General features: G+C 36.3%; 1 pseudogene; it reads right to left on the bottom strand.

Moving 5' to 3' along the window:
- LOC116630916 overlaps positions 1-22968 on the bottom strand; it is a 48386-nt pseudogene extending 25418 nt beyond the window's left edge.
- Positions 22969-27423: the final 4455 nt, after the last annotated feature.

Raw genomic sequence — 27423 nt, 5'->3', positions numbered from 1 at the left:
AAAACAATCCAGCTCAAGTCAAGAGCATACGATTGATATAAAGCTTTATTCCACACTTATATGGTTCAAGAACATGCAAAATAAAATTGTTTTTTAGCGACATACATATCTCATTTGTGTGCACATAGGTGGGAAGCCTATAAATCTACACAAAATCCACACCAATTATAGAGGGAACGTGCATGGTTCAAAGAGGCAAAATAAAATTACACTTTTTGGCAACATACATATCTTGTTTGGATAAACATAGGTGGTAAGCATATAATTTAACAAAATCAATAGCAATTATAGAGGGGACAGAGAGCAATGTGGATAATTGACATATTTTCAATGTGTTATTTCTTGAGCTATATACATTTCTTGAGTTATGTACATTTTACATTTTTATTAAATTGTGCATATAACTATGCTTTTTAATTAGGCATGTATGGCTCATGCATTTTTCTGTATTTGCTATTTTTCAGAATAAAAAGAACAAGCAGACAAATACTTAGAAAATATGGATGATATTTAGACATGGCAGAAACTAACTTTAAAACTTTTGATAATATATATTTAATATTATTTATAAGCATAAATATATAAGCAATATAATATATATATTATTATATATAATATATATATATATTATTAGGTTCTAGACTACCAATACCATTGTTTTTAATTAATGTACTAGAAATGCTAGGTAATTCAATAAGTCAAAAAAAAAAAAAAAGGCATCAGGATTGGAAAAGACCAAAAATGTTATTTTTCACAAATGTGATTTTTTATATAGAAATTTTAGAGACTACCACCAAATTATTTTAATTAAAATTCAGGACTACTCTATGGTCAATTAATCTTTGACAAAGCAGGAAAGAATCACCAATAGAAAAAAGTCTCTTCAATAAATGGTGTTGGGAAAATTGGACAGCCACATGCAGAAGAATGAAACTGGACCATTTTCTTACACCACACACAAAAATAGACTCAAAAAGGATGAAAGACCTAAATGTGAGACAGGAATCCATCAAAATCCTAGAAGAGAACACAGGCAGCAGCCTCTTTGACCTTGGCTGCAGCAACTTCTGGCTAGACACATCTCCAAAGGCCAGGGAAACAAAGGCAAAAATGATCTCTTTGGGCTTCATCAAGATATAAAAGCTTTTGCACAGCAAAGGAAACAGTCAACAAAACCAAAAAACAACCTACAGAATGAGAGAAGATTTTTGCAAATGTTTTATCAGATAAAGGGTTAGTATCTAAAATCTATAAAGAATTTATCAAATGCAACACCCAAAGAACAAAGAATCCAATCAAGAAATGGGCAGAAGACATGAACAGACTTATCCCCCAAAGAAGACTTACAGACACACACAAAAAATGCACAACATCACTTGGCATCAGGGAAATACAAATCAAAACCACAATGAGATACCACCCCACACCAGTCAGAATTGGCTAAAATTAACAAGTCCGGAAACAACAAATGTTGGCGAGGATGTGGAAAAAGGGGAACCCTATTACCCTGCTGGTGGGAATGCAAGCTGGGGCAGCCACTCTGGAGAAGAGTATGGAGGTTCCTCAAAAAGTTAAAAATAGACGTATCTGATGACCCAGCAATTGCACTACTAGGTATACACCCCAAAGATACAAATGTAGTGATCCGAAGGGGCACCTGCACCCCAATATTTATAGCAGCAATGTCCCCAATAGCCAAACTATGGAAAAAGCGGAGATGTCTATTGACAGATGAATGGATAAAGAAGTGGTATATATATATACAATGGAATACTACTCAGCCATCAAAAAAAAAAATTTTGCCTTTTGCAAGGACGTGGATAGAACTAGAGGGTATTATGCTAAGCAAAATAAGCCAATCAGAGAAAAACAATTATCATATAATTTCACTCATTTGTGGAATTTAAGAAACAAAACAGAGGAGCATAGAGGAAGGGAGGGAAAAATAAAACGACATAATCAGAGAGTGTACTGTAAGAGGCTCTTAACCATAGGAAACAAACTGAGGGTTGCTGGAGGGGAGGTGAGGGCGGTGGGGGGATGGGGCAACACAGTGATGAACATTAAGGAGGGCACATGATGTAATGAGCACTGGGTGTTATATACAACTGATGAATCACTGAACTCTACCTCTGAAACTAATAATACACTCTATGTTAACTGAATTTAAATAAAAAAATTAGTACTATTGATGCACTTCATTCATTCAAAAGAAAAAAGTCATGTCTGTAAACTACAAACAGAAAGAAAATGTAATTTTTGAAACAATTATATTACAAATATCTGTCTTGTAAGAAATATGACAAAATATGTGTATCTATCGTAGGGTACATACTATGCATCAATCATTAGGATAAATATTAGAAGTTTAAAGAAAAAGAAGGCAACTGTGTCCATTCTTCCTGGAGTATTTTGTGTTAGAAACAGAGACTTGATTAGCGAATTAACAGTGTTAGGGTTGATAAAGCAGAGTTTGCCGGAAGTAGAGTAGTCGCAGCCCTATCCGTTTTACTGGCAGAATTATAATAGCACCCCTTTTTAACCCTCAATTATGTCCAAGTTTGGAAGAGAAATTACATAGTCATCCTAACTATAGGAGCATTAGGCGTTTATAGGGGGTGCCCTAACCTGAACTTGAAGGTATCAGGAAAGACGTTAGGGATGAAGTGGCATCAGCGCCTCATTGGACCCGAGTTATAATTTGGATTCATCCAAGAGAAATCACAGGTGTGTGACGCACAGCCACAGCAATATGTCAATACTCAGAAAAAGCAGAGAAGCATTACTTTGGATAATTGGAAAAAAAAAAAAAATCAGAAAGCCCGAAGCCTAGAGTCCAGGGATTGTGCAAGAGAGGTAGAAGAGAGTTTTAATGGATGAGGTTGGATCAATAAGCGAGAGCCAGACCCGACCATTGGAGGAGCTCGTAGGCTGTTCAAGGAGGATGAAGAGGCTATGAAGAGACCACATATGTTCATTGTGAGTGGAGGAGCAGAAATATGATTGCATATTGGAGGGACTTCAAAATCTTTGCTCTTCCTTATATATATAGCTGGAATTCTGGGGGAAGCTAACATTTACAGAGATTACAGAGGAATAGAAATCAAGACCCTGAGAAGAATCAGAGAGATGGAAAGAGACAAGGAAGGCATGATGCCGTGCAAGCTGAGGGGCAGAAAGATTTAAAAGGGAAAATGTTCAACAGCGTCGGGTACTCCAGAGAAGTCACATCTGAAGTCACGGTAAATAGACATGAGATTCTTATTTAGGCTATTTAGGAGTAAAAACAAAATTGAAATTAAGGATGACTCATGTACTCCTGAGTGTATTTATGCCGATTTTTCTCACACCTGACATCTAAACAAGAAAAGCCAAGGTCATCATGAGCATCTTATTGCTCTTTGTGTTTCTACAACAGATTGATCCCAGGGGCTATTGACATTTCTTCCCAACTGTGCCTGAAATATACTCATTTTTCTCTTTTCTCTTTTTTCAGCTCCTTCCTTACTGTATAAATCAGTTTCTTATTGTCTGTCTCTTAAAAAATCATTTTACCTGCTTAGAAGTAATGAAGTATATGAAGTTCTGTTGTCATTTTACATCAAGTTGAGAAAGAACAGCCTTCTAGGGAGCCAGGTCTAGGAGCAAATTCCCAGGTCTGACATGAAAAGACCAGACGAACCATATACTATAAAAGTAGTGTAAAAATCTATAATTATCAAATTATTTTTAATACATTAACAATGCCAAGAAAAATTAAACCATTCTCTTTCAAGTTGCTCAAAGTGAAATACTTGTGTTAATTTTCTTTTGGTCTATCTTCAAACCACTCACATTTAAAAATTTTAAGGCCTACGAAAAGGAAGTGAGGTTTTCTTAAGAAAATGGTTACTTAATCCTACACATACTGCAAGTGGTTAAGGCAGGGGTGGTATTACGGAGTGGTTACAGAAATAGGCGAGCCCCTCTGACATTACTGGATCTGTAACTTGGACACTTTACTTAACCAATTCTGGCTTCAGTTCTTTTTGTAAACTGCGGCTGTAATTGTGTTTGCCATATGTAGTTGCTGTGAAGCTTAAATAAATGCCCGGCACATACTAATTGCTCAATAAATATTAGTTATTTTTTACTAACCCATATTCTTTATTTTTATAGGAGTTATATGATTTATTGTGAATCAGTTTTTTGCTTTTACATTCTACCTTGAACTTCCATACATTTATAAAAACAAGTCTTGTAGTGAGTATGGTGAACAGTTTTTATTTCATATACAGATTGGTATTAAGAATCTCAAACAAACTTCTTCGAATCTTGAAAGAGAAGGCAGTGTTCCCGATGTTTTACATAGAAAACTTCCTTTACTTTTATCCTCTAATTTATGTTTCCTTCTTCTCTGCAATAATTATGTTTTTCTTTGGTGGGACCATGAAACTCAGTAGAGAGCCATTATATCCACATCTTTTCTTCCCATATTGGCCACCTTAGTTCACTTATTCAGCTAGAAATTCGTCTTAAATGTTCTTAATTCCTTGTCATATACCCACAATCCATAATTTGTTAAATCACTTTTAATTATTTTCTAAACTTCCTAGACTAGTTTACATATTCCTTTTCAGTCTTTCATTAAATATTAAACAGATTCTATAATTGACAATAGAGATGCTTAATGCAAAACATGTGAATTTTTCCTTAAATTCTCTCTAATGTTTTATTATTTCTCCCATTCCTCAGTTTTTGCCTTCTTTTCCATCCAAGTAGAAACACTTTACAGTTTCTTTTTTGCCAAGGATCCGTCTTCTGCTTTCCATTCACTTCAACAGACTCCACATCCTGTGATAGTTTTATGAACCTATTTTCCACACAACTATATAAAAAAGTCTGGTGTTAAAATATTTCTTCCATATTACCAGACAGTATTGAATTTGTTGTAGACCAGTTTGTTATGAGGCACAGTGCCATGTTTTGGTGTTGTGCAAATAAATATGTCCTGGCATTGTCAAAGATTAAGACGAAATGCACCATTCCATTTGGCCAATATACTCAGCAAATTTCTGCTTCATTCATCTCTGGCAACAGAACCCTCATGCAAACACTGAGGATAAGCATCCATAGAAACCAAATATTTGCAGAAAGTTGTTTAAAGGAAATTTAAAAATCAGAGTGCAAATTGAAATTGCATTTTGTTGACAAAATTAGTCCCATTTTTTTTAAAAAGTGCACATAGAGAACATGTGCCTAAGAAATAAAATGTGGCTAGACAATATTTCATTTATCTAATGTGATCTTCTCATTCTCTAAGGCGATAAAGTGCATGCCTCTGTGCACTGAATCCCCAGGAACCACCATCCCAAAGCAATAAATGTTCATTCTGCTCTTATTCTTTGAAAGGCAAAAAGCTGTGTAGTTACAAAGTGCTGCAAACATAGAAATCCTTTCCACTTGTGGTTGGCTGGTGGAAATTCACTGTAGAGGAGAGACAGGAGAGTCTACTTGGCTTTTCCCTTACCATACTGGACAAAGAAAATGAAAGATTTTGAAAACTTGAAGACTCACTTAAAATATATATGTATTTTGTGGTTCAAAAGTGGAATTTTATCTATAATTATACATACATACCCCCTTTCTTATTACAGTGTGGAAAAAAATCAGTGATGCCCAGAGATGAGAATTTCAACAAAACAAAACAAACACCTCTTATAATTTAAATGATCTGAAATGTTTTGATTTTCTTCTGCTTAGCAATTATAGGGACAAGCTCCTAAAGCTTTTTGCTTTCTTTACATATAACTTTCCAGAATATTTTATCTCCCCAAAAGAGAAACAGGGATCTAGAGTTTTTCTTATTCATACAAATTGACATTCCTAAGTTTTAGCATTTATTAAATCCCTATTTTATTTTTCCTATGCTGAAATTTCTTAAACTCTTGATACTCTGATTGACGTTGCTAATACCCAAGTCAGTGACAAGTGCAAGTGACTTTGTAACCTTACTCATGGCGACAAACATAGGGTCATATGCACATGATAGGCTCTGGCCAGACCCAGACACTCTAGAGAATTCTTCCCACTAGCAGTCTATCTACTTCTCGCTCTTTTTTTTTTTTTTCTCCTAATCGTTTTACTTTGATGGGTCAAGAGAGAGAATTTCAGAGTGGAGATCTATAGTCTAGAGAGGTCATTTATTTTTATTGGGAGGGAGAAAATGTAAGTACATTACAGGGCAACAAGAAACCCAAGGTAATGTTGCCTTTCTTGGCTCTGACAGTCATTTATGTTCTCAGGTATGCTCTCTGTACCTTATATTTTCCTCTGACACGGTAAGAGAACCACACTTCAGGGAATATTTCAAGGTAAATTATTTCCAGAAATGTAATGGTAAAGGAAGAACACTGTATTCCTTTGCCACCATATCATGTAATGGTACATTTCCTAGCTACTTCACCTAACTCCCTGTGTGGGTCAAAGAGAGTGTGTCCTCTCTGTGGATATTTACTTTGGCATAATCTTGCCTCTCTAATTTTCTCCACCCTCCCTAACCTTGCTGAGGTGAGAGGCCCCTGAATATTCAGAGCACCAGACAAAATCCACCTTGTCTTAAAGTTGGTCAAGGGGAAGACAGCATTCTGGGTGTGGACAGGGAAACAGATCTATCTCTGTATTATCGTTCTGCAATTCTGGTCTCAGTTGCTCTCACCATTTCTCTGGTTTCTTCTTCAACAGAGAGACACTTTGACAGAGTTCTCATTCTCTCTCTCTATTTTTTCCCCTTAAACTCTCAGACACTAGATTTTTCGTTAAAGAATTTAGAGATTCAGAACACAGCTCAAAAGTCTGCAAAAATTAACATTCTATCATTATTACAGAGTAACTACATGATAGTTTGTATAAATACACCATCGATCAAAATATTTGGGTCAACTCTGTGCTATGTCACTGTTTGAAAAGAACTTTTCCCCCCTCACAGCACTCTGTTGAATATTAACAGAGCAAAGTTTTAATATGTTGAAAAAAGCACTTCACATATCTTTTGTGGCAGTTTGATATCCTGCAAAGTTGTTTGTCTCTTGTTTGTAGATAGAACTAATTGCGTTAGCGCATCACATGGCCTGCTCATTTCAGTGTTTTGTCTTATAACCACCACTATAAAGGTTTGCACATTAAGCAACCGTTTATGTGTTGTTTTTGATAGCAGTGGAGAAGCTCATCTGTGAAAGAAAAGCTCCTGGCACATCAGTATGCAGCCCAGTGGTTGAAAACTCTAATGCTGACAATTTTGCCCTGCTGCTTCTGATCCAGTCCAGATTTTCTGCAATAGCCAGGAAAATACGGCATATTTATTTATGCTGTATTTATTTATGGCCAGTGGATAAGAAAAAAACAGGAGATACCTAAAAATACTGAGAAATTAGCTTTCAGGTACTATGCTTTCTTGCATATTATCTCATTTAATTCTCACATAAACCATGTGTTAGGATTAATATAAGATTGATATGAAAAGCCTTAAATTTAGAGATATGAAGTGAATTCCCAAAAATCTCACAGCCACTTAGCAGGGGGCCTGGATTTGGATGTGGGCTGTTTGCTCCGCGCCTGCCGTACTCCACCAACGAACAGAGCATATGTTTAGCCACTCATCTTTCAAAAATGTTTCTGCCTATAATTCTTGGTTCCTGACATCATTTACTGAGTCCTGTTCTCAGAGACAGATGAGTTGGCCAAAATTTCATCTTTTCCCAAGACAGAAAGTTCTGAAGAGCAACACATTTATAGAACAGAGGAGCAGCCCTGCTTTTGTGTTTTGTTTGAAACTCGTTGCTTAATTTAATAATCCATTTACTCATTTTTTTGAAGATTTTATTTATTTATTTGAGAGAGAGAGAGAGAGAGAAACAGCATGAGAGGGGAGAGGGTCAGAGGGAGAAGGAGGCTCCCCGCTGAGCCGGGAGCCCGATGTGGGACTCGATCCCAGGACTCCGGGATCATGACCTGAGCCGAAGGCAGTCGCTTAACCAACTGAGCCACCCAGGCGCCCAATCCATTTACTCATTTAAAAAAAAAAATGAGTGCAAAAAAAAAAAAAAAAAAGTGCAGTTACTTTCCATTTTTGTTAACATAAAAAAAGCAAGAGATTGGCTAACCTGTGGGAAGGAAGGAGATGATTTATATATCTGGCCTGAGACTAGATCTCTTACCAGAATTGATGGAAATCTAAGTCCAGAATCAGAGCCAGAAATTGAATTTTTTTTCCTATTTGCAGAGCAAGGACTTGATAGAGAAAGCTTGGTTCTCATTCTCAGTTTTCAGAAGAGGACACACTTAACCTGTATATACTTTGGGGGCTAGCCTTGTGCATTATCTTTTATGTTAGAATTTGGTGTTTGTGAAAATTTGTTAAATTACTAAATTTTGTCAAATCTCCACCTGTGAGTAGGGGAAGCTTACTAAACATCATTACCGCTCTCTACCTAATTCTTGAGGTGGTAGCTCTGGTCATGCTAGACCCTCTCTTTTATTCTTTCCAAACTCCATCGATCCTACCTGTTCTTCATTTTAGACCAGTGCACTACATCTCAGACCTTAATCTTCACAGGAACCACCTGAGGATTTTGTAAAAATGCAGATTTAGATACAGTAGGACTGGAGTTAGGCCTAATAGTTTCTGTTTCTATTAAGTTTCTAATAAGTGCTGCTGGTTCAAAGACCACACTTTGAGTAGAAAAGTTTTGGCCCAGTTGTTTTGAAAGGGATGGTCCTGTACTACCAGCATTTGTGTAACCTTGGAACTTATTAGAAATGCATATTCTCAGGCCCAATCTCAACATCAGAAACTCTGAATCTGCTGCCCACTGAAGTTGGAGGAATCACAGCTTTAGACCATTTTCTGTCTCTCCATCCCCTTTGCCAATGCCTTAGCTCAAGTGCACATTGAATCTCTCTTACACTAGCTAGAGGCTTTCTGAGGGATCTTTTTCTCTCAAGCCATCTTTCACATTATTACCACAATGATCTTTCAATAGAAAATTGGAAGATGTTGTTCTCAAATCTCTCTGCCCTCTTTCCTTGTAAAGTGAAATCTCAAGTTGGTATCCCAGCAGTTAGAGACTTATTAAAATAAATCTTAATGATTTGCAAACAAGAAGTAATGACTCAAAATAAAATTTCTAGTTAGAATATCATACATAGATGCACAAAGTTGTTTGATGCAACATTTCATAGAAAAAAAAAAAAAAAAAGATGATGGCCCAGGGAAATTCTTGTTCTTGATCTTGTTCTCCCTAACTGTGAAAGAAAGTGGGGAAAAAATAGAATGGTAAATCTGAGAGGTGCTAGAGTAGGTTTTGTCTTTATTTAAGAAAAATGTTGAGTAATGATAGTTCTTGTTGTTCTCTGAGCCTTGGTTGAATCATCTCTCTCAGCCTCTAGGTAGATTTTTGAATGAAATTCTAGACTAGGGAAAGAAAAAATGAGGTCAAACTGAAGAGTCTGGAAAGTTACAAGTATCTAATTGCTTTATGCCTATGCCAGACTTTTTTCTTTTAATATGAAAGGCATTAATTATAGCTGGGGTATTTTTCCAATCACTGTGCCACGATTTGGCCTTTTGGTGCAAAGAATAAAGTTTAAAAATGTTTTTCACACCCTCTAATTTTGTTTCCCAAGATCTGTTTTTAGATTAGGTAGATGAACCCATTTACGAAGTTCATTCCAGAAGTGTTCGTGTGATATTTTCCTTTTGAAAATTGAGCCCATAGGGGTGGTTATAGTCAGTGTTGTTTAAAGAGGGATTTTAAGGACTTGCCTGATGAATAGCTCAAAATTGTTTGAGTTTTAAAACTATCTTGGTATGTTACAAATGCTTTCCTTTCATCTGAAAACTTTTACTTGTGCTTTGATTTTTTTTGGCGGGGGGGGGGTGGATATTGTTAAGTAATGTAAGATTCAAAGTTAAATTAATGAAAAATAGGTTAGAAAGTAGATAAAAAGTTAGAAGAAAGGACTTTCCAAAGAAAATAGACTATGTAGTCTTATAAACATTTGTATCAAGGTTTTCATAAAGATTTGCTAAAAGTTACTGGCGGTGGTGGTAGTGGTCATTAGGTTAGGTTAACTTCCTGATTAACGCTATATAAACAGTTGAATGAAACAATTATAATGAAAGATTAAAAGAAATGCATTGTTTGTCTACACTGTTTCTTTTGTGTAACCCTAAGGAAAAAGACTGCCTTAGGAAAGTAAGTCCAAACACATGGAAATCGTAATTATTGGCAAAACAGTGTTTAAAAAAAAAATTCAAGTTCTGTGTTCTGATTTTGTATAAATCACTTATTTTTGGAGATTTAGTAAAATGAGTTGTGGTGTGGAGTAGAATATCACTGCAGATTCTTTAAGCCTAAAGGTACTCTGATCTAGTTAGTAATTAAGAAATTAATGTCTTTTTTATAATGGAAGGTGACTCCCTGCTTTATTCATTACCTGCCAGGTACTCCTTCATTTCCTACCATATAGAAGTTCTATTAACATTGAAAATATATATCCAGACAGCCTTTCAAGTAGCTTTTTTGAATTAACACATTGAATTAAAAATTTGTGCCACATTCAATTGGCAACACATATTGATTTCACTCAGCTCTTTCAAACAAGACCATTTCCTTAAATTTTTTACATGGCTGTTTTTTAACCATTGGGGTAATAAAAATGTACTTTAAAAGTTTCAAAGATTCCACATAGATATCCATAAAATGTAACACCAACAACAAAAAACTAAGAAGAAAGGCAAGTATATAAAAGCCATGTTAGTCATTTTTCACTTGATTGGTCTACTTTTTCAGATTTATCTTTTATTTTTAAGCACAAAGTTGTTGTTGTTGTTTTTTTAATTTCCCAAAAATGAATGAGCCAGAATTTCACAGAGAGTACAGAAATCATAGCAACCACATGGAAGCAATATGGGGATGAGCGGGGGTGGGAGTTCCAGTGGGCTAGAACAGGGAACTGTCATGGATGAACTTTGGGGCAAGTTTACCACATAAAACCCTTCAAACAGCACTGCAGAAAATTTTGACTCCTTGAATTTCATAATATTCAGAAGATGGATGAAGAGGGATATAAGTTTGGCAGAACATTCGTGAAAGCAATGCTGTGAGGACAATGTTGAGAGAATCAAGAGGTCTTAGTCTAGAATTAAATCATCTGCCACTTGTGTAATTAGCTTGATAGTGCAGTTAATCTTCTCCCCAGTTTCCTTCTCCATAAGTGTGTAGATGAGAAAAGTTTTCCTTTTTATCTTATAGAAGTACATGATTAGAGGCACCGGGTGGCTCAGTCATTAAGCACCTGCCTTCGGCTTAGGTCATGATCCCAGGGTCTTGGGATTAAGCCCCACATCGGGCTACCTGCTCAGCAGGAAGCCTGCTTCTCCCTCTCCCACTCCCCCTGCTTGTGTTCCCTCTCTCGCTGTGTCTCTCTCTGTCAAATAAATAAATAAAATCTTAAAAAAAAAAAAAAAAGTACATGGTTAAAATGGGTAGCGTACTTGAAAGTGCTTTTTAAAAAGTATCCAATTGTTTATAGCTCTAAAATATTGTTCATAATTAAATAAAGATAACCAACATAGATTGGAAATTGAATAATCGCCACTAGCCACAGTACTAAGTTTCTTAAATATATTACCTGATTTAAAATTAACAATAACTTTAAAAAAAACTGTTGGGTAATCTTTTTAGCTTCATTTCAGCGAGAAAACAGGCATGTGTATGCTTACAGTTTATTAAGTAGAGCTAGAGTTCAAAACTAGGACTGATGATATTCAAACTTGTTTTTTGAGTACCTTATAGTAAATTCCAGGTACCACATGGAATTTATTTACTTTGTATCTCATAATAAGTATTATGCTCAAAATTTCTTTGGTAGAATTAGAATTCAAACTAAGTCTATGGGTTTCTATGTTTCTGTTTTTCAAGTTGTCAAAATCACCATTACAATATTTCTTCCATAATTTGGTTCTTTGAGAGCTGAAAACTTGTCTTATGAAATTACTTCACACAAGAAATAAAGCATCTCAAACAAGTACAGACCCTCAAAATACATTTTGAGATTTCATGTTAAGCATTCCCATTTTCTAACAGAAAGCAGCCTACCATATCTATGAAAAAAATTTTTAACATATATGCCTATAAACTGCTAGTCTGGGCTAACCTTTAAAAGAGAAGTTATCAGTAATTCTAGTAGCTTCCTAACTTACAGTTGATGGGAATTATTTTTTTTTTTTTTAAAGATTTTTTATTTATTTATTTGAGAGAGAGAGAATGAGAGACAGAGAGCATGAGAGGGAAGAGGGTCAGAGGGAGAAGCAGACTCCCTGCCGAGCAGGGAGCCCGATGCGGGACTCGATCCCAAGACTCCAGGATCATGACCTGAGCCGAAGGCAGTCGCTTAACCAACTGAGCCACCCAGGCGCCCCAGTTGATGGGAATTATTAATAAAAGGCTCAGTATGCCCCCAGACATTACTCTCTGTGGAATATTATGTCAAATCAGTGGTTAGTTGAATATGTTAAATTATTTTATCAAAAAATGTATAAGATATTTTTCCACTCATCACAGAAATATCATTATAAACCATTTTCTCTGGTTTTACAAATAATTTTTACACCTGAAATTGCTATTGAATATAGCCCTGGTTGATATATTAAAGCAAACTTTTCCTTCAAGCATTTGTCTAAATTAGCACCATCAGCTTTTGATTGAGATATCCCTACCCTAATTACAATTTGATACATGCAGGATATTCCTACTCCTTTCCAACTAGAAAATCAGTGTATGAGATAAAAAAGCCAGTAATAGGACATGGATCTAGGAAGGAAGTCTTTTTTTTTTTTTTTTTTTTTATTTGGGACATAAAGCATAGGTTATCATGACTAAATTCAAGAAGAGAAAATATAAACAACTAAAATATAAGGGCTTTGTACATGACATCAGATAATAAAAACAAAACTGAAAAATAATATAAAATATTTTAAGAGTTGACTTGGGTAACAGGAATTGTTCACAACCTTACATCTGATATTGCATAGAGGAAGTGTGTTCTTTTCATTCATATCTGGGTACCACACATTTAGATAAAAAATGCAGGTGACTGCTATTATCAGACACCTGATTGTAGTGGTCTACACATAAAAGAGTGTATTTTTCTCATACAACAAGAAACCCAGAAGTAGGCAGTCACTAGCATTCTTTCTGTAGTTCGGGATATAGGGGCTATGGTTCTGTGTTTCCCTTAGCCTTTTCATCCTGGTCCTAATATGGCTGCTGTAGGTCTGTCCAAACATATGTGAAGCAATAAGAATTAGGATGGGATAAGAGCAATAACGGATGCTTCCCAACTAAGTCTCAAGTCTTTAAAGTGCTTGCCCTAAAATTTCATCCAAGAACTGCTTACATTTTCTTGGCATCCTCATTGCCAAGAGGCTGGACCATGGAGTTTGACACTGGAAAATTTGCCAGTAACCCACAAATAGGGATTCTAATACTCAAGACAAAGATGAGAATGCATGTGGGAGAAACACACAGTAATTTTTTGTACCTGCAGCCTAGGGAAACTGTTTCACAACTGATAGAGTGAGAAAGGTTATATAATTGTTGATTATTAAGTTGTAGACCAGTAATAATAGCATGAGTTCAAGTATTAGATGGGGCTGTGAGATTTAAAAGGTGGAATTTTCCATCAATCCATTTAAATACATTATAAAAAGGAAATTCATTTAGCCAGTTAAATCAAATAATTACAAGTATCAGTTTCAAGTTTTCATCAAGGAATTTTAATATACCTTACACTTTAATGCTATTAGTTGGCTTTTAAAGAAACACAAATCAAGCCACAAAAAATACTTCCAGAAAAAAATATGAGACTTCAAATCAGAAAGAGAACAATGAAACTTGCATGGCACTCATATTTTTGAATTTCAAAACCAGTCTTCAATTTGCTTCATCATGTTATTTTCCAAAAGTACAATGTCCAAGTTATGACACTTTAATGAATAAAACATAGTGCAAAGTATATATATATACGTATATATATATGTATATATATATAATTAACATCAGAGGCTTCGTAATGTATTTCTTACCTTCCTTTATGTTTTGCTTTATCACTTGGAATGTAAGTGGTATAAAAACTTATGGACATGGGGGATAAAACATGTTATTAAACATAACGTACATATATTTTAAGGCTGCCTGGCTGACCACTATATTTGAAATATCTCCCTGCTCCATTTGTTATCTGTTTCTTAAAATATTTAATAGTGAAATGAACCCTTAATATACTTGCAGGATTACTGTAATCTACTTGGTCCTTTCTGTAGCAGATAGAAGTGACTAAGAAAGTACCAGTCAAATTATATAATTCCTTTTGGGAATCCCAGATAAGTTAATAAGGAGCAACTTAATTTAATGGTCTGAAAATGTGCTGTTTACATTATGCATCTGATTAAGTGCCAGAATAGTTTTTATTCAGCAAATATGACTGCATGCATTTTCTTATATTACATTTTACAAATGACAGATGGCCCTAGCATGTGCTCTCTCCTGGCATGCAATCTAAACGCCTGATTCCAGTGACTGTGCATGTGTGTGTTTGTGTGCAGATGTGTATGTGCAACAAATGGAAATGTGGACATCCACACCACATGTTCTTGTCTCATGTTGAAGGGGGGGAAATGACATATTTAACAACAAATAATTAAAGAGGTCAGAACCCTGATTATTTTCTTTCTATAGAAGGGACATAGGAGTAAAGGGCTTCTCAAACAACCTGAAGTAGATTGTTGGAAATATCCTATATTCCAAAATGTTAGTGTCGGATGATCCCTTAGAGGGGATTTGGTATCCCCCATTTTAGGAAAAAAACAAAAAACAAGAAACTTGAAGTCATAGCCTGAAGGGTTTAAGTAAATGAACAAGATCACCTGTGTTTCAGGTGAGAAATAGCACTACCTCAATCTTTACAAGCAGAAAAAAATACAGACCCGAAAATTACTTTACATTTTTAGGCCGCTAGGGAAATGAAGTCACAGAGCAACCAAGTAACCAGAAATCTGGGGAGAGACAGGCACTGCAGGGAGAAATAGGACCTGAACACCTGCTTACCTGAATTCACCAAACACCACCATACTTCATATTTCCTATAAAAAGATGCAGCTCAAACTTTTCATTTAATTGCTAAAGATTGAGAGTAGGGTAATGGGAATATGAAGCCTCTGGGGGCAAGTACACTGTTTTAAGCTTTGCCTCCACAAATGCCACCACAGACTCATAGGAAATATCAGGAGAATCTTGAGAAAGCTTTTATAGAGGTGTTGGCTCTGCCAGGTTGAGGGCCAGGAGTTGTCTACAGACATCACTGCAAAAACCCCATCCATACACATTCCTCGCCCCCTCATGGAAATAGGCCTTAATGCCTTAATCTGGAGGGGAAAGACAGCAAAGAGTACCACTTTAGGTTACTGGTAGAAAACCATTCCAGTGGGGGGAGATAAAAGGGGAAAAAAAAGCATTATCTCCTAGAATGACCAGGGATACATGCTATCCTTACTCTAAAGTTGTAGAAGAAGCTAGTATTATAAAGGCCATACTACTGTGACCCAGGAACACAGCACCATCCTAAGACCGTGGCTTAATCAGAACCCAGAAGAACATTAGCCCTTCCCATCCTAAAGATAACAAGTATAGCATAAAAGACAGTGGAATACAGTTATGAGTCCTGCAAGATAGATCCATCATTCCTCAGGCACAGTGCAAAGGAAAGATCCAAAACCAACGTGGGGAAATAGTCATTGACAAGTATGGTTTGGCAGTCTACTTGATAAAAAAACAGATATCAGTAAGGGCTTTGAAGTTGGTGACACCTGTACATGTGTGACTGAGTGTGACCATACTAACAAACTTCAAATCCAGTCCAACTCCCTAGTAGAATCACATAAAGCCACACACAGAAGGCCTAACAGAAGTTTTTCTAAGAATACAACACATGTACCTGAGTAACTATGCTCCTTGTGAAAGTGTCAGTTTTGAACAAATTAGGCAAATGAAAAGGCAAGACAAAATCAAGAGACAAAGCAATCATCAGACCAGACTTAGATTAATTCTAAGAAATATTTTTTATAATTAACATGATTAATATGTTCAAGAATCTAATGGAAGAGATAGACAACCTGTAAGATCAGATGGATAATCTCATCAGAGTAACAAACACTATAAGAAAAGTTTAAAATGGAAATACTAGAACTTAAAAATATAGTAACCTAAAAAAATAAATAATGCATTCATGAGGTTCATTGGTAGACTTGATACAGCTACAGAAAGAGTCAGTAAAATCACCCAAAATGAAACACAAAGAGCATAAAAGAAAAGAAACAAAAGAACAAAAGGAAACAGAACAGAGCACCTAGGAACTATGAGAAAATACCAGTTTTGCATATGCATAGTTGACATTCAAAAAGAAGAGAGAGAAAATGAGGCAGATCAGATGAAACATCTTAAGAAATAATATCCAAGAATTTTCCAAAATTAATGGCAGATATTGAACTACAGACCCAAGAAGCTCAATGAACACAAAGTAGGATAAATTAAAACATACACACACACAGAGTCTCGGGCATATCTTATTATAGTCAAACTGCTGAAAATCAAGTCAAATAAAATATCTTAAAAGAAGCCAGACGAGAGAAGCTCAATGAACACATAGTAGGATAAATTAAAACATACACACACACAGAGTCTCGGGCATATCTTATTATAGTCAAACTGCTGAAAATCAAGTCAAATAAAATCTCTTAAAAGAAGCCAGATGAAAGAAGCTCCATGAACACAAAGTTGGATAAATTAAAACATACGCACACACAGAGTCTCGGGCATATCTTATTATAGTCAAACTGCTGAAAATCAAGTCAAATAAAATATCTTAAAAGAAGCCAGACGAAAGAAGCTCAATGAACACAAAGTAGGATAAATTAAAACATACACACAGAGTCTCGGGCATATCTTATTATAGTCAAACTGCTGAAAATCAAGTCAAATAAAATCTCTTAAAAGAAGCCAGACGAAAAACACATATTACCTCTATGGTAACAAGGATGAGAATTACAACTGACTTCCATAAAAACCTAGGCAAACTAGACCATCATAAAGGGACATTTTTAAGTACTGAAAAAAGAAAGGAAAGAACATTAACCCAGAATTCTAATCCAGTGAAATATCATTTGAGAGCAGATAAACACTTTCTGAAACAAACACACAAACAAAACCTAAAGACCTTGACTGCCAGCAGATCTCACCTAAAAACCAATTCTAAATAAAGTTTTTGCAGGCAGATGAAACAGAGCATTCTTAAGAAGCCTATATCTATCCAAAGAATGCAGAGGATTAAAAGTTGAATAAATGAAGATAAAATGAAATTTACCTCCGTTTTTAAAGAAAGTTCTAAAAGATAATTATGTAAGTATAGTAAAAATGCATTGTGTGTTAATAATATATATAAAATGCACTGACAGGACAACAATATCACATAGAATCCAGAGAGCTATGTGGTTGTCAAGCCTTTACAGTAAATATGGAGTGGTATATTATTTCAAAGTTGAATCTGAGCAATTAAATATCTTGTAAAACCAATGAAAACTGCCAGTGTTTTTTAAAAGTACAAATAATAAGTCAATACTCTATATCTTCCCCCAGTCTTGCTGTGAAACTTAAACTGTTCTAAAAATAGTCAGTTTAAAAAATTAACAAAGTTGACTTTATAGTTTTTTTTTTTTAATTGCTTTATGAAATACCTTCTATGGGACTGAAGAGACAAGCAACAGAATGAAAGAAAATATTCGCAAATAACATATCTGGAAATAACATTTTTTCCAGAATATATAAAAACTTTTAACATTCAACCATAAGAAAACAACCCAATAAAAAATGGGCCAAATATCTAAGTAGACACTGCACCACAGATATATAGTTGGCAAATAAGCACATGAACTAATATCAACACAAACAGTCATTAACAAATTGCAAATTAAAATCACAATGAGATACCACCACAAACCTGTCAGGATGGCTAAAACTTTGAAAACAAAAACCTGAGAACGCTAGAGGTGGATAGAAAGATATGGAAGTGAGGATCTGGAACAACTGGAAGTGTCCTTCACTGCTGGTGGAAGTGCCATATTGGGGAAAAGAGTTAGACAGCTTCTTTGTAAAGTAAAACTATGGCACAGTAATCATCCTCCTAAGCATTTAAACTAAGTAAAGTGATCCAAAAACCTGCATATTGTATAATACCATTTATATGACAATTTAGATAAACAAAAATCTAAAAACGAGATATCTCAGAAGATGCTAGGGATTGAGGGTAGGATGAACACAAGGGAAGCTGGAAGAAACATTGGGTGTTGGTGGAAATGTGATAAGATAATGTGGTAGTGGATGCATGATTATATGCATTCTTTAAAGCTCATAGAACTGTACACCACAAAGAGTGACTATTAGCATATGCAAATTAAGAATCACCCAGGATGTATGGGGAATCCAAGATGAAATGCAGACTGTGATGACTGAATTTAATTGTATTTCTAATGCATGGCTTATCTACACTGAAGAGAGTGGAGAGAAAGGAGCTGAACACACACACACACACACACACACACACACACACACAGAAGAAGAAGAAAAAGTATAGGGACAGAGCTGATATGAGAACTCCAGCTGTCAGTCCATTGCTTTCTGTCCTGTGACCCACTGCCTCAATAATTTTCTCATCTCAGTTAACTTTAGTTTGTGAAAATTATAACAAAAACGTAAAGAAATCATATAGATTTTTGCATCTACAGTTTTTGTCATCATGAAGTCACTTTGTGGCCTTTACTTGTTGGGACGTGTAACACTGTTCTCAGGTTCCCAAATGTAAAACAGAAAAGGTGTTGCAAGCAGTGTGGTCTCCCTCCCAGCCGCTCAAAAGCAGCTGCTCATCTGAGTTTTCTTAAAAAATGATCTATCCAGTCAAAGTGTACTGCTCAGTTTCTTGGAATCCTCCACATCACCCACATCACCCACCTAAGTCTCTCCCCCTACAAATCTAACATCTAACCTTTTTTTTTTTATTATTATGTTCAGTTAGCCACTGTATAGCACATGATTAGTATTTGATGTAGTGTTCAATGAGTCATAAGTATAACACCCAGTGCTCATCACAGCACGTGCCCTCCTTTTTACCCCATCTCCCCACCCTCCATCCCTCCCTCCTCCCCTCTGAAACCCCCAGATTGTTTCGTGGGGTCCATAGTCTCTCATGGTTCGTCTCCCTCTCTGATTTCTCCCCCTTTGGATTTCCCTCCCTTCCCCTATGGTCCTCCATGCTATTGCTTATGTTCCACATATGAGTGAAACCATATGATAATTGTCTTTCTCTGCTTGACTTACTTCACTTAACATAATCCCCTCCAGTTCCATCCATGATGATGCAAATGGTGGATATTCATCTGATGTCTGAGTAATATTCCATTGTATATATGACCCACATCTTCTTTATCCATTCATCTGTTGAAGGGCATCTCGGCTCCTTCCACAGTTTGGCTATTGTGGACATTGCTGCTATGAACATTGGGGTGCACATGCCCCTTCTTTTCACTACGTCTGTATCTTAGGGGTAAATACCCAGTAGGTCAATTGCTGGTTCATAGGGTAGCTCTATCCTTAACATCTTGAGGAACCTCCAAACTGTTTTCCATAGTGGCTATACCAACTTGCATTCCCACCAAAAGTTTCCCCCTTTCTCCACATCCTTGCCAGCACTTGTTGTTTCCTGTTTTGTTAATATTTGCCATTCTAGGTGTGCCTGGGTGGCTCAGTTGGTTGGGCGACTGCCTTTGGCTCAGGTCGTGATCTCAGGGTCCTGGGATCAAGCCCCGCATCGGGCTTCCTGCTCGGCAGGAAGCCTGCTTCTCCCTTTCCCACTCCCCCTGCTTGTGTTCCCTCTCTCACTGTCTCTTTCTCTGTCAAATAAATAAATAAAATCTTTATTAAAATAAATGTTTACCTTTCTAACTGGTGTAAGGTGGTATCTCATTGTGGTTTTGATCTGTATTTCCCTGATGGTTAGTGATGTTGAGCATTTGTTCATGTTTCTGTTAGCCATTTGTATGTCTTTTTTGGAGTAACATCTAACATTTTGAGAGAAAAAAAATATTATATTCAAAGAAAAGCCTATACTTTAGTATTAGTGACTTTGGGCTTCTCTCATGTCATGAAAATATGCAGCTATTTGATCAATTGACTAATGATGAAGAAAGCTTACCTCACCCCCTGAGCCTGCCCTTCTCTGTCTTCAGACTAGTGTCCCACCCATTCAAGTCTCTTCTTGACTGAGCACTTTCCCAGACATGTCAAATGAGCTTTACCCTCTTTAGCAATTACTTATCATTATTATTGTTGTTGCTGTTGTTACTGTTGTTATTTGTTCAGCTTGCTTTGTCTTAATCTGAACTCCTCCACTCCCCCATGAAACATACTTCTTCCAGTTTTTGAATTATTCATCAAAGCCTCCTGAATTATACTTTCACCAAATGCTAAAATGAATTTTGTTACAAATTCTATTTCTCTTCTAGAATGATGCAAGGCCATCGAGTTTCAAAGTTCTATTGATGCTGCCTGTTGTAGTTACGAAGGTGTTGGTTGGACAAGGGTCACGATCAAGGCAATTGTCCAGGAGACATTTCGGTGTGTTCTGATTTCATTTTCATTCTGTCAGTGCTTTGTTTTCTTTGGGAACAAATGTGTCATTCTTTTGCTAGGGATCTTGGAAAACTCACTTAATCTCCCACTGTGTTAACTGCAAATAAGATGGTTGGAAGACATATGTCTACAAAATTCTTAGATAAGTACAAGTGATTCCCAAATGGTTTTTCTAAATTAGAATTTCTAATAAGTATATGTGAGAACAAGAGAGATAAGCATTAGAACAAAACAAAACAGACAGAAAGACCTAGCAATGAGAACATGTTTTTTGATGTTGGGATAATTCTCTCATCAGATATAGTCTATAGCACTTAACTTAGTGTGATAGGCAGACTAATGGTCCTCCAAAGATATCCATGCCCCAATGCCTGGACCCTGTGGCCACGTTATGTGGCAAAAGGGACTTGGCAAATGGATATAAGGCTGCTTGCTCATCAGCTGACCTTAAAGTAGAGCGATTATCCAAGTGGGCCCAGTGTAATCACATGAACCCCTAAAAGTGGAAGAGAAAGGCAGAAGAGTCAGTGAGAGAGAGAGATGAGGTTTTTGAAAGATTTGACTTAACCTTGCTTGTCGTGGACTGGGGAGGGGAGAAACATGAGAATGGAGAAAGGATTCTAGTACCTAACGGGCAAGGAAATGGGGCCCTCAGTCCTAGAACCACATGAAACTGAATCTGCAAACCAGAAATGGATTGTTCCCATGAGCTTCCAGAAAAGAATGAGGCTCTGTCTGCCTCATTCTGATTTCAGCCTTGTTTAATAGTCAGAACCGCTAAACCAGCCAACTGGACTTCAGAGCAACAGAACTGGGAGATAACAGAGTTGTGTTGTCTCCAAGTGTCAACTGTGTGCTTTCTTTGTCAGGGCAGAAATAGAAATCTCATATACCAACAGTAGTTCGGCACCATTGGACATAAGAATGCTCAACGGGGATTTAGAAAACAGACTACAAATCCCTTCTTGACTTACAGAGAGAGCCACTGCCAGTCTTAAATATGTCCTTTCCATTTTTTAAATATAAATGTTAGTCACTACATCTTCATATTAGCAAAGGATTTCATAACAACCGATCTTAATATGAGGAACTGTTAAAGAGGCAGTGAATGCTGGCTAGAAATTCTAGGACAAATGGGGTTCATTCAAATTCGTGTTTCAGTCAATGGACATCTCACAAGTTGTTCTTGGTGGAAATGCCCAGATACTACTTTTCTTCCGCTTTTTCCATTAATCTTAAAATGTCTTAAAATGGCAAGAGGCAAATGCATGCCATTCACTATTTGGGCAAATCTTTACCACAAGGATCACAGGAAGGGCCAGTGTCCAGGGCTAACCTAAATCTTCATCCAGGCACACTCTTAAAAGTATTATTATTAGAAATTTCGAAATGTTCCATTAAATTTACTACTTTACAAGTTACATAAGAACTCTGAATCTATGAAATATTGGCTGCCTCTTATTTTAACAACTATCCCAGCAGCTGACCTCCAACAGTCTCTCTGGGTGGCCAATGCCTATCTATATTCAAATGTAGAAACATTTTGATGCATTAATTTTTGAGGGACACTTGGGTGGCTCAGTGGATTAAGCAACTGACCCTTGATTTTGGGTCAGGTCATGATCTCGGAGTCCTGGGATTGAGCTCCACATCCAGCTTCACACTCAGCATAGAGTCTACTTGTCCCTTTTCCTCTGCTCCTCCTCCCGCTTTTTCTCTCTAAAATAAGTAAAATCTTTTTAAAAAGTGTATATAAAAGACTTTGCATCTTAAAACCTCATTCTCCCTCCTAAGGGGTAACAACAACAACAAAGTGTCTTAAGGTCTAGACCTCAGCCCTTAGATTATGGTCTGCTGGCTTTGGTTTGAGCATTCCAATCTCACAGCCAACCCAGTAGTCCCGAATTTAGTTCTTTGCCTTCGTACACAAGAGATACGGGTTTAATCTCTCAAATCCATTTTCCACTTTAGAGCTGGCCAGAGCTGTGAGCTCTGTAGATTTAGGCTCTCGGATTCTGGGGTGAGAAAGTTTGAGCCACACATGACTTTTCCTTGACCTCACCGCTCATAGAAGGACAGTCTTGTAGCTGTCTGGGAATTGTTCTATGTGGTTTAAAGAGAACTGTCAGCTCTCTGAACAGATGCTATCACTCACGGTTGTGACTTTCACATGAAAATCATCTTCAACCATGCCCAACTTTTTCTCGTGCAAGCAAGGCTTTGGAATCCTATTAGAACTGGAGTTTGAAAAATAGATTCTACTTTGATAATATGAAAGGTGTATTTTATATTATGCCTCATAGTGTTTTCATTCCATTTTTTAATAGCGTTGAACCTACAGGTCAAACTTTTAGTTATTTTGTACATGGGATTCGCCCTCAGAATCTGCCCATAAAGGACCATTTTCCTAGGTTCAGAGTTAGTCCGTCTAACTTATCAAGGATTTTGTTCCAGTGTTTAGTCTTCTGCTAATGCCCTGACAGTGTTGATGGGCCATGGTGATGTTGACAGGCCACAGAACAGTTCAAATGCAAATGTTTATGTCAGTCCAAAGCACCCATATGGATAGGTACATTGAAAGAGTGCTTTTCCCAGGGGATAGATAATCTCTATATAATCAAAATATTTCATGAGAAAGCATCACAAAGTCAGGCCAAGAGCTTTGATCTTGAGAGAATATTGAATATATAAAACAGGAAGCAATGCTTTTACTCAAGAGAAACAAAAGGCATAGCTTTGAATGCATGAGCTGAATAATATTGTTGCTTGTTTTCTGCCAAGAATGAGCATGGTTAAATGAAGGTTAACTATCTTTATTTATGTAAAACACTCACACAAGGCTACTCATCTTTTTTTTTTTTTTTTCTTTCTCCCTCCTGACTCTACTGTGAAGTACCTAATGACGTCTCTGCACCTGAAAAGAATGAGCACTTCTTAGCGAAGTTTGCCATCTGGTGGCAAATCTATTAATACAATTTACTGTGCAGGACTATTAGAATAGCTCAGGATTTAAAATTTATTAGAAAACTTAATGATGCATTAAAAGTATGTGTAATAAAATTCTGTTTATCCAGAATATTAGAGAAAATGGATGTTCTTGTTAACATTTTAAGTAGCTTTAAATTACCACAGATATAAATCTGTGATTTATACCACAGATATATAATCTGTTACTCTCAGAAACACTACAAGTTAGCAGTGCAAGCTCTGGAGACAAAGTGTCTGCATTCAAACCACGGCTCAACCCAGCTGTATGGCCTTATGTAGGTTAGTTTATCTCAAGATGCCTCAGGTTTTTAATATGCAGAATGGGAATAATTATAGTAACTCCCTAGGCTGAGATGATAATTCACTGCAGCATGCAACAAATTTAGGACAGTTCCAGACAAAGTTAATCTTTCTATATATGGTTGTTGTTGTTGTTATTATTATTATTATTGTTATTATTATTATTATTTGTGGCTTAAATTTTCTAGGATGGTTTTAATTACAGATAATCTATCTTATGATCAATTAATGTAGAGTGTTTATCCTTTAGAGACTCTAAAGAAAGCATGTTGAAGATAAGAATACTATTTAACAGCTATATGGTGTTTATAGTGTACAAGGTGCTCTTCTAAGTACTTCCCAGACAAATTTATTTCATCCTTACAAAAATCTGACAAGATAGGTGTTCTAATCACGCCCATTTTACAGACAAAGAAATGGAAGCATGGTGAATTTAAGTAGTTTTCTCAGTGTCACAGAGCCAGAAGCAACAGCACCAAGGTTGAAGCACAGATAACCTTGCCTTATAGCTTGTGCTCTGAACCACTGCACATATTGCCTCTGCGTATAATTTATATTCTTGGGAATCAGTAAATATTAGAGAGCTACGTTAGCAGCAAAAGAGGTAATAGTACAGTATCCTACACATCTTGTTACAAGTGGGGAAATTGCACCAGAAATACCAGATTCTTTATTCTTCTTACCATTCCACTCCTATATGGGACCTCCACTTGACATTATCGTTTGTTCTTTCCCTATTTGTTTTTGTTCTATTTCATTTTCAAAATGAGTTCCTTGGAAGTTCCCTCCTACTGAAAGTTCCCATTCAAACAATCGAGTAGTGTATCATGTGTCTGTCTGCTTCTCTTCTTCCTCTGAGAAACTTAGAAAAAGGAACATACTTTCACACCTGTCTTGGAAATACTCTATCAGTGGACACATTCATTCAAATTTTTCCGATGAGGTAGTCAATTAATGTTCATTGAATAAACGATGAATGAATGTATGCTGTATTAATACATCTAATTAAGATACTGGGGTTAGGACAATAGACCATATGAAAAACACTGTATGTTTAAATAACACATGAAGGTCCTGAAAGCATATATATCATCTTCTCATCACATTGTCACCATGAATTTGAATGGTAAGCACAGCAATTGCCATTATCTGGATATCACAGTTAAGGAGGGAGAGTGAAGGCCGTTTACCTTAGCCTGGGCTGGCCCATGGCTAACTAGAAAAAACACCGGAATGGAAATTAAGAACTCTTTAGTATATATTCAATTATGTAGTGCATGAAAATACAGTTATGATTGTCATCATTTCTATTAAAAATAATTTTCTGGTGGGGCACCTGGGTGGCTCAGTCGTTAAGCATCTGCCTTCGACTCAGGTCATGGTCCCAGGGTCCTGGGATTGAGCCCCCCATCGGGCTCCCTGCTCAGCGGGAAGCCTGCTTTTCCCTCTCCCACTCCCCCTACTTGTGTTCCCTCTCTGGCTGTCTCTCTCCTGTCAAATAAATAAAATCTTCAAAAAAATTTTTTCTGTCAGTGTTTGTGAGTCGTATGTTGCTCAACGGCTATTTTCCAACGTTATGTTGTGTTGCTGTCGGGTAAATGCTTTTTCTCCATTTCATTTATATTTCTATCTTATTTTCTATATATTGAATATATTTTCTCATATTTCCTTTTCCTATGAGAAAAAAATCTGCAAAAGTCATTCTTCTCTTTCAATAAGGAAAACAAGTTCTTCTGAGAAGAGTAAAAAAAAAAAAAAAAGTGGGCTCAAAATGGCCCTTCAAAGTCTGCCTTGAGAGGAAATTGGGGAGTGGGTGGTTAAAGTGAATAAATTTTACATTTCCAAACACCAGGCACATTTATCCTTTTACTTACTATATGTTTTGATCTACAGTGATACTTGAAGTATATATGGTAGAAAGTGGCTTGTGGGTCTGATGTATCAATTACCACAAGGGAATGAACTTTAGTGTTACCAGAAGTTCCAAACAGTGGAATGACTGTGTGGAAACAAAGGGCAGTTTATACACTCGGTCTAAAGAGAGAAAAGAACCAGAGAGCATTACCAGGTTATCCAATACACTAACTGACGCCAGGATGTCATAAAACGGGGACCTACAGTTGGGTATTTCTTGAGATTAGTAACATTTCCTTCATGCCATTCCTGAATGAAAGATGAAATCAGATCAAGCCATGGTTTTTAATAGGTGTACATCTGAACACTTTCTCCTTGACAGGGACTCTTTTGTAGCTCTACCTTTTTTTTTTTTTTTTTTCCTTTCCCTGTCAACTACCTTTTGACCTCAATTTCTCTACTTCTACTTAGGATCTTTCCTGTTTGACTGGCTGAAACCCCAGAATGGAATAGTTCACTAAATGACTGGGAAGTGATGGCTAATTTTGGAGGGCTTAACATTACTGAATACAACTCCAAAAACTTTTCAGTATGTGAAGATTCTGTTAAAAGGATTATATGATATTCAGACCAAAAAAAAAAAAACACCACAAAAGCAACAAATAAACTTTGCTTATCTCTTCATGGAGAGGATGGAAATTAAAATTTAACAAATACTGCTCTTTTATTTTTTCAGACCTAAAAATAAACGAATTAATGATTTATGTGCTTATTACCATGATTCATGAAACCGTTATAGGAAAAGTTATAACATTCTGTACCTCGTGCTTCTTCAATGTAGAAGAGAGCATTTTATCAAGAGATCGTATATGTTACTATACAATTAGACTTCTATATAAATACGTTATTTTAAACTATATTTCCAAATAACTTTACCTGCAGTCAATTGGCATTTTCAGACTATAGAAAAATGATACCATTTGTGGAACTTTTGAATTGCCAGTTTTTAAAACTATTTGATAATTTGCCAGATTAACCACTTACAAGCGTTCAGTTAACATTCAGCAACTGCTGACTGTCAAAAAATGAACTATTTAAATAAAAATCATCAAATCCTTTCTTATGTATCACTTTTTCACAAATGGACTAAGCGATGTGCTCTGCAAATGGGTAGAAAGAAGCTAAGAGCTCCCATGTGTTCAGATATTTCTTCGCTCAGAAACAAGATTAGTTTTTCCCAGTCTTTGTCTTGCGTGTTTGTAGACTGGAATCCAGTTGGACTTTGTACTACTCACAGATCATAAAAGGCAAAGCACACATACTTGGATCTGGTGTGCATCCAGTGCAAAATGCCTGTGCATTGGTGGAATCCACATAGAATTATACAGTATTCATCAGCCCACAAAAATGTAATGGACCAAATCAGTGGGATAGATCATGCCAAGAGGAACTCAGGACAAAATGTTAAAATGTTTAGTGTATAACTAAACATTTTTTTAAAAAT

The sequence above is a fragment of the Phoca vitulina genome, unplaced genomic scaffold (assembly GCF_004348235.1).
Source record: "Phoca vitulina isolate PV1807 unplaced genomic scaffold, GSC_HSeal_1.0 scaffold4, whole genome shotgun sequence".
Lineage (NCBI taxonomy): Eukaryota > Metazoa > Chordata > Mammalia > Carnivora > Phocidae > Phoca > Phoca vitulina.
The sequence above is the reverse complement of the archived record's forward strand: the minus strand, read 5'-3'. Positions and strand labels throughout refer to the sequence as shown.